Genomic DNA, 9,251 nt, shown 5'->3' with positions numbered 1-9,251 from the left:
CCCGCATTTCTAAATTTAACACGATTAACCGTGAGTTTCGTAGACCGAAATCTCTGTATAAAACATATCGTCATCCAAGTCATTTATCTTTGACAAAACATAGATAAAAGTATGTTTTAAACGGAGATTTCGGTCACATTAATCCACGGTAATAGTACCTAATACAAAAAAAAAATGTTCAAAATTATTTTGTATTTGTGTATTTCGAAGTTTACGCTTTTATATTTAGCTTAGGCAAATGCCAAGCTTGCTGCCGTCCATTGCTATTATTGTATTATTAAAATTGTTTCTAAAATTTATCCTACGTCATAAAAAATGTAAGCCGATCACTTTGGAGCTTATAAAAATTAAAGTGAAATATATACTAAAGGTTTTTAAACGTTACAAATAAGGCTGGTTTTACAGTCACGCGTTTCGGCAGCGCCGTCGGAGCGCGCGCGCTCGGATATGTATTGGGGTATTAGTAGCGTTTCAAATTCGCGCGCTTGAGCAGCGCCGTTCGTTGAACGCGTCCTATTCGCGCGGCGCGGTCGAAGCGCGCGCCGCTCGTGCGCTTCTACGGCCATTGTGCGTTTTAGTCTCACGCCGTTGAGACGTGCCGTTAGGTACTGTTGTGTACAAAATGAATCACATCGATACGGGTCGAGTAATTGACGAAGTGCGAATTAGAAGATGTTTATGGGACCCGGCCGATGATTTTTATAAGAATAAGGAATTTCGTAAAGAAAACTCTAACTTGCACAGTAATTCGTCGAAACTGCTGGTTAATAGGCGAAAATATTAATAAAATTTATAACTATTTTCTCGTAAATCAGAGAAAGATGTTACGTGTTCGCCTCTCAGTAACCTTGTCGCGTTATAAGGATCAACACCTACTGTTCTTCGACGTTTTTGTTGCCTTTTTTTCCATAAAAAGTAAATAGCCAGTACTCTAACCGCATTGCCGTTCATTTTGTATCTGTTTGTACACGACTGTCTCACAGCAGCGAAACGCGCCGTACTAATGTCGTTTTTTGGTGCACCGCTGTTCAAACGCGCGCTGTCCAACAGCGCGCTGTCCAACGGCGCGTCTAGCGGCGTGACTGTAAAACCAGCCTAATATATTCTTTGTTAAACTTGTTGCTTAATCTTTGACATTCGCTTCCACAGCTGTTAACTATTGCAAAGATTAAAATGAGCACAGAATTTTTTATTAGCTATACTTACGTTCTTGCTATTAAATTAAAAAAAATATTTTTAGAACAATGAATAAATTAAAATAAAAAACTTGAGAGGTGTCAAGGGACAGCCGGATGGAACGAAGTTCCTTTCTATTAATTAGTGAAGGAACCAATGTTTATTCTATGAATAAAAAACTTAAGTCTTCACAAGAAGTACATTTTATTTCTATGAATTTTCGTTATATATTGTCACGTCGTTGCCATGGTGAAGTAGCGCTCATTCGTCGTTAACATACTTGCTATATATAGCAAAAAGTGTCGTGACAACTTTTCGTAAGAATTTTTTCCGTCTAGCCCCCTTTCACAACCCGCGATAAGGAACTTCGTTCCAAAAATATTTTGATGATACGACTGCGTATTAAATGTCAGTGTTGTCAAAAAATTGTACAATTTTTTTTTTCTCCTGCAAAAAGCATTTTTTTTTGTATTGTGTGGGACATTTTGTGTAACATGAGTGATTGATGCTGTGAAATTGTAGATAATATTTAGATTAGTTAACAACGAAATAGTAGTTACACGTCTTAATTAAGTAAATTCATACAAGATGAACGGTGTAGATATATCAAATCTAATTGGCGCGAGATATAAACTGACGCACTCGTACACGCATAAAATCACGCGCCAAAATGTGTTGTCTATAGTAAAAATAAAATAAACAAATAACATTTTAGCGTAAAGGGACAAAGCTTTTTTGAAAAAGAAATAAATCGTAAGTACAATAATAACAACGATGTTTAAAATATGTATAAAATTAATAACGTTGTTTTAATAATAATAATTTACAATATATTTTATATGTTTTATTTTATACTTTAAAGCAATATTTAAGAACTAATGCATAAATACAAGAATTAACATGATTGTATAAAATCAAGCAACCATCTGTTCAAACCAAATGTTGTCTACACCCTCCCTGTTTACCGGTTACCTGTACCATGAAATTCATAACGACAGTAGTTTGCGATATTGTTGTATGACAGAAAGCGACAGATAGTGCTATCGTAGTGGTAGTATAGTAATAGTCAGTTTGTTCACATTATTTGTGTAATGTTGCTACTAAAAGCTTATGAAAAGTCCCGTTCCATACTTATTTAAAAGTAAAGTAAATAATTATTAATTATATATCTTTTGACAGAAACATTGTTACTATTGTTTAATTTATATGCACTTCTTAAATATGTATTGTTTAATAATATTGTTTCAGTATTCTATAATGTTACTTTAAAACTGTTAAACGATTTTTTTTGTACTTCGAAAGCATAAAATGATATTTTGTTTATTTTCTGTTTTATTTTACCTTCCCACAATGACTACTTATTAGTCACAAAGACTAAGACTACTCATATTCTGGTAAAAGTCTTGTCAAAAAACATTAGAACGTTGATCAACAGTCAGTTATCATCCCTGAATCCACCCAGGTAAAAGTTCGGGTCCGGGTTCGATCCCCGCCATATTACCAATGTTTTCTAATTTCAGTAACTATGTATATTTGGCCCTTAGTATACAAGGCTATGTAAATAAGCGATTTTAGTCCCTAAGCTATGTTATAGAGGTTTTGTACCCAAAATCCAGTGGCTTGCAACCTGACGTCGGAGCAAATCTCATGTACAAAGGGCATTCAACGTGCTTACGGTAAAGACATCGTGATGCAACCTGCAATTATGTGCGAATAAAATCAATGTAAGTCAACCAATCCGCATTGGGCCAGCTTGGTTAACACAGTCACTCCTAATTTTGGGTAAGATCGAGGCCCTCAGCGGGAACGCATATATGAACTGACGTTATATACGGTGATAAAACTTTAAGTCATTAACCTAAAAGCTTTTCTTTCTATTTCTAATGTTCAGATATATTTTTGTTATAATATATTTTCATTAAGTCTGGCAGCAGTCGATATGTAAACGGGGTCGTTAAGTGAACACGCAAGTGGTAAGTGCAGTCTATAAACGGTCTAATTTGCTATTGTTCATTACCATGCTAGACCTGCTGGAGCTACTAGCGATGGACTGGCAGGAGAAGGTACAGGACAGACGACTCTGGCGATCTCTTGTGTCGGAGGCCAATAAGTAAGTAATTACCATGTTTTTTATTGCCATCCCTTTAAATATCATATTTGATTTCAAAGCTCTTTGTAGTACAACAAAATTTATTATGTAATCAAAAATTTGGAACAGCAATGAATTCTAATAGACTAAGGAAACTTCTTACAAGAATTGGCGAGAGCCATGTGAAAGGAAAGCATGTTTAATATTAAAGAAGAAAAATAGTTGTTAGTAAAGTAATATCTGAATTAGTTATCATTAATTAATTTATTTATGATCGCAAGAAAAGATAATAAGAAACATTTCTTTTACATAGTATTAAGATAATCTAAAATTCTATAACCTACGCTCGTGTTATCTAGGTCTTACATTTTATCCAACAGCTTAAAAAATCTTAACTATAACTTGAGTACACTTCTACTTACTTTGTAATCACCATTACTTGAAATAGCTTGATATACGTTTCGTAATATTTTCATTCACACACGTGTTCCAAAAATAGGTAGGCAGTGGTAACTAAAGAATTGTTGACATACTTTTTTCATTAAAATATTAATGAACCGAGTTTTTGCATATATACGTGCCAATATGTATTTTAATCACGCAAATGTGACGAACATTTTATATTTGAGTTATTCCACGATGCTGCTTTGAAAGTAATATTTATGAAAACAGACATTTTCTCTTTGTGTTTCAAACTACGTGTGTGCTTTATCGTCCAACTTATTTTATACCTAGTTCGTAAACTATAGAAATAAAAGAGACTCAAACTGTAACACTACAGGGAATTTAGGACGTTAGCTTTCTAGATAGATATATGTTACAACTTTTGTATTTATGTGTTGTTGAATTACCAAAAGCACAATGTAGAGATTTAAAATAGCAACTCGCTTTTTTACCTAAACAGTTCTGTAGGCCTTTAGTGCCGACTTAACAATTCTGAGTGTAGTTGTTAGTATATAAGACCAAGTTGATGCATCGAGCTGTTTTGCATGTATATTATAGTAAAGTTAGTAAATATTAATAATACTTAATTAATCAAATTGTTCGCTGTTCGTCCATCATACTAATATTATAAATGCGAATGTTTAGATGGATGGATTGATGGATGTTTGTTTGAAGGTATCTCCAGAACGACTTAACGGATTTCGGTTAAATTTAGCATAGATGTAGAACATAGTCTGGAAGAGCACATAGGCTACTAATCGAGTTTTTTTTTATTCCGCGTGGACGGAGTCGCCAACGATAATTAGTTTATAATAAAGTAGTTTATAGGCAAATATTGTATTAAAAACTCAATTCAAGCTTTTCTAATTGGTATAAAATTATGAAAGCAACGCTTAAACCCTTGCTTGTTTATGTGACAGTTAACTCGGCAATTATAAAATGCGCTCTCCGACACCGCTGGCCCCTTGTGTATTCAAAGCGTGTCGACTTCTATTATAGCTCACACGTTATTGTCGAGAATGTAAATTGGTTGGCCACTAATTAATTGGATTACACATATATATAGCATTTATGCAAATTTATACGATACTAAAACAATTTTATGGAAACTAATCTTACTAATATTATAAATGCGAAAGTAACTGTTTGCCTGGCTGTCCTGCTTTCACGCAAAAACTACTGATCCAATTTAAATGAAATTTGGTAAACACATACTTTAGAGCCTGAGAAAGAACATAGGCTACTTTTTGACGCAAAAAGAGTGATAAGAGGTTGAAAGTGGGGGGTGGATGTTTGTATGGAAGTATCGTCATTATATTTTGAAGCTTGAAACCTATTTTTTAGGCTGTTTGATATAAATAAATATGAAATTCAATATTTGTAAAAGATCTAACCTAAAGGTGCAAATAACAATAAGGAATAAGGGATGAAAGTTTGTATGGGCATATGTAAGGGTAAATGTTTTGTAAGTTAAATATGTTCATAAGTTTAAGTAAAACAATTAGGTTAAGTAATTAAAATGCTACCCGAAGACAGTATCGAATTAGCGGGCACAGCTGTTTTCAATAAAAATTTACTTCTAATTGAACCTAATAGATCCTTAGTGTCAATCTCAAATACATACTTGAACAAAAACTAATTGTTATTTCATATTTATAAAAATACCGAAACAACATGTATTAATACAGTTTCGGCAGTAGAAACTTACGGTTACAATATAAATTTCCTCAACGCAGCGCCGGATGTGCTTCCGACGCAATCAATTTATGTTGACGTCTTCAACAGGCGATAGATAGAATTATTTCTAAAGAAATGGAGATGTTACGAGTTTAATCCATACACCATCAAATCAATTGTTCATAAAACATGCGTCCATAGCAAAATCATTTTGATATCGAAAATGGCAATTTGGAAGGTAAATGTCGATATTAAAAACTATCAACATTTAATAAGCTTCAGCAAATCGAGATGATGTATTCCATCTTTCACTTCTTGATACATTTCTGGTAACAAGATGTAAGGAAACAATATGAAATAGTAGTTAGTTTACACATTTTCTTTACCGTAGGTTTCTATTGCCAAAAACTATCATTCCTTTAAAAAAATAAGTGTGATAATAATAATTTTTATGTTGGTTTTTACACAGTGATAACGAATTTTTGCTTAGATAACGATTAAGTACTATAATAATCTTTCTATCTGGATAGTGTTTATGTGATCTGACCTGGTTATTTCTCTTTTCAATAAAACGTTAATGTTTCCAATAAAACGTGTATGCAATTTACTCGCACGTTAAAGTTTATTACTTGCGATGTGCTAAAGAAATGTAGACCAACAGTCCAGGTGAAGGCTAAGTTTGCAATTTACGTTAATCAGGAAACATATCTATAATGGACTTTAGTACTCTTTAAGTACTTCAATATAACTCCCATAAACAGATGTAAAGAAAAATATTGTTAAAAAAAGAAAATGTTTGCTTTTATTTTTCTATACAAAGTTACTGGAGATAATGTGTATTACTGACTGTAAATCTTTAAAATTAATATTGGAGTGTCTGTATGTGTATATCGCAAACATAATGTGTTTGCGTTGCTTCCTACGGAATTTTATTCTAGTATTTAAAATTTTTGTTTATTTGTCGGTTCTGAGTTTGTTCCGGGTAATCTCTGAAACTGATGGACCGATTTTGACGGGACTTTTACTGGAGAATAACTTAAGTGTGTGGGAGTAACTTAAGCTATTTTAAAGTCTGCGCTTACAGCAGCAACAGCTAGTATAATTTTTTAAGTCTGCGCCATTGATTTTAGAGTCTAAACTAAATAGGAAACACTTAATGACAGAGTTTAAGCAAAATGAAATAATTACAAAAGCTGAAAATATTTCATTTATTCTCAATTTTACATTGAAATTTGTTTCGATGTTGGTGTCTTTTGTCGTAGTTATTTTACTTCATTAAATTTCAATTGAACATTCTATATAAGTGTGATTATTTCATAACATTCAAAGTATTTCCTTGCGAATTAACATAGCGGACATCGCGTTGAATTATGATTAGAGAGAGCACGCATAATAAATTCCCAGTTCACACGCGAAGAGCTTTTTTATTACACCACATAATACATTAGCTGTTGTTTTTTTATTCAATTAGTTGTAATTATTTAATTAAAAATTATGTATGAAACTAAAAAGTAGTTTTTAATGTTTTGAAAATATGTCTTCGGTATGTTACGGATTAAGGAATATTGTTTGGAAACAGTTATATTTGAAAGAACATTTGTAAGCATTTTATTTTTAATTAGAAATCGTCCGCGATTTGCCTCGGTTCAAAATTAAAAAAAGTAACCTTCTGCGTGCATCAGCTTCGTTTCCGTTTCCGCCAAAGTCCCTTCAAAATTGGTACAGCCGTAGCCGTTCCCGAGATTACCCGAAACAAACGCGGCCTTGCGAACAGACTGACAGACAGCAATGTAAATACATCATGAGTACAATATTAATATATTTTTTTCGATATTACATACATAATTGAAATTGTAATTGTCACACTCCAACTTTATTAAATGTATTGATTTTTTTTTTGATTGCTTACAGCTTGACATAATTTAAATGTTATTAAAAAAGTACAACATTTCAATAGTAACCAGATTAAAGGTAGACCTCGTTAGTTAAAATTATTCCACGACTGAAGCAAACCGACCTTGACCTAAAAGTACAACGATACACGTTTCTTTGAATAGATATCATCGACAAAAGGCTTGCTATACACCTGACACTTCCCACACTGTGAAAGGCTATCCAATTAATTTACAACGACATAACAAGTATAAAAAAAATAGACGCGCACTCAAATAATTAATGAGACATTCAATTCACCACAAAAGCATTAAAAGTATTGAATTAATTAAAAACAATTTTGAATTAAAAGTTGTTTGAGTTGTTGACGAGACCGAACTGTAATCTATCTGTCTGTCAAAATCGATTACCGCCATTTACGAAATGTGTTTTTTGAATTTCGAATTTCGTGTGTACATTTATCCGACCGTTCTTACGATGTTGCAACGTACACATATCTGCGAAGAAATTCAAAGATATGTATGAAGGCAACCAATCAGCAATAGGCTAGCGTAGTTGACTATATTCACCCCTAAATTAGGTAGGCTTTGAGCCCCTTCGAAGGCAAGTATAATCTACTGACGATGAATTATTAATATCTACTTAAAACTTTGTTATGTAGTGAAACATGGTGAAATAGAAACAAGACAATGCTCACCGACGCGTTGTTCTTTTATTTTATTTATAAAATGTGAGACTTCATTGACGAAACACCAATAGTTAGTTAATTGACCCTGTTTTCTTTTTATAAATGAAAAATAGGAATTCTTATTTTTAAGAATAGTAGTTTATTTTTCTTATTTGTTGACGAGTAGGTATCCAGTTAAAATCCGTTGCAACTAAAATCTTGAAAGATTATTTATTTACGATATTAACGAGTAAGAAATGGTTGGTATTCAAAAGTTTTGCTTTTATCGTAACGATGTCGTACGAAGAAAAGAAAATATTATTATTTGCATAGTAATTTCCATACAGCAATATTTTACGCTATTCACCTTGACATATTTTACTTTGCACGCAAGTTTCGCTTAAGCAAAATATAATGTAGTCACTTAATCAACGTTGAATTGCCTAATGATATTTATAAATAACCAACCTGAATATGCTACAAGAACCTTTACTTTGTTTCACTTTTTGAAATATATATTTTACCGTCATTATACACTTTTAATTTTTAGTACACTAAAAATAAATGAGAGGAACGACTCATATATACCGAGAAAAAAATCAACTGCCAACTTTTTCAGTTTTGATTCCATCTATTTTTCTATTATTACAAATTCAGAATAAAGCAAATTATTAATAAAACAAGCTTAAAATATAACAATTTTATTATAAAATAAAATAGAACTTCGCGAATCGATCGAAGTATATAAAAAGTAAAATAGATGGAAAGAAGTCGACCTAGTTGTCGATCCTAAGTGCTTTTACGTGTCGTACTAATTCGAATTACTCGTTCAGTTTTATTCATTTTATATTATAGAAATAAAGTGATTTCATATCAGGTTATAATAACAATAGCCTTTAGCTAGACTAAAATGAGGCTAGAAGGTATTGCTATGTATAAGTTTCTATGGGTTTCGACTGTGAAATAACGTTTACAAAAACATTACTTTTGAAGAAATAGCCAATAATTATGTCGTATACTTTTTTGGCAGTGAAAAGTTATGGTTATATTTTGTTAATATTATAAATACGAATGTTTAGATGTATGTTTGTTAGAAGGCATCTCTAGAACGGCTGCATGGATATCGCTGAAATTTGGCATAGATACAGAACAAAGTCTGAAAGAACTCTTGGCTACTAATTTAGTTTTTTTTTAATACCGTGCGGACAGAGTCGCTGGCGACAGTAAGTGTAGGCGCAGGAAGTTAAAGGAAACCAAATTTCTTAAGTATTTAATAATAAATTTAATTAATATGTTTTACAGAAT

Source organism: Papilio machaon, chromosome 10 (genome assembly GCF_912999745.1).
Source record: "Papilio machaon chromosome 10, ilPapMach1.1, whole genome shotgun sequence".
Taxonomy (NCBI): domain Eukaryota; kingdom Metazoa; phylum Arthropoda; class Insecta; order Lepidoptera; family Papilionidae; genus Papilio; species Papilio machaon.
The sequence above is the reverse complement of the archived record's forward strand: the minus strand, read 5'-3'. Positions refer to the sequence as shown.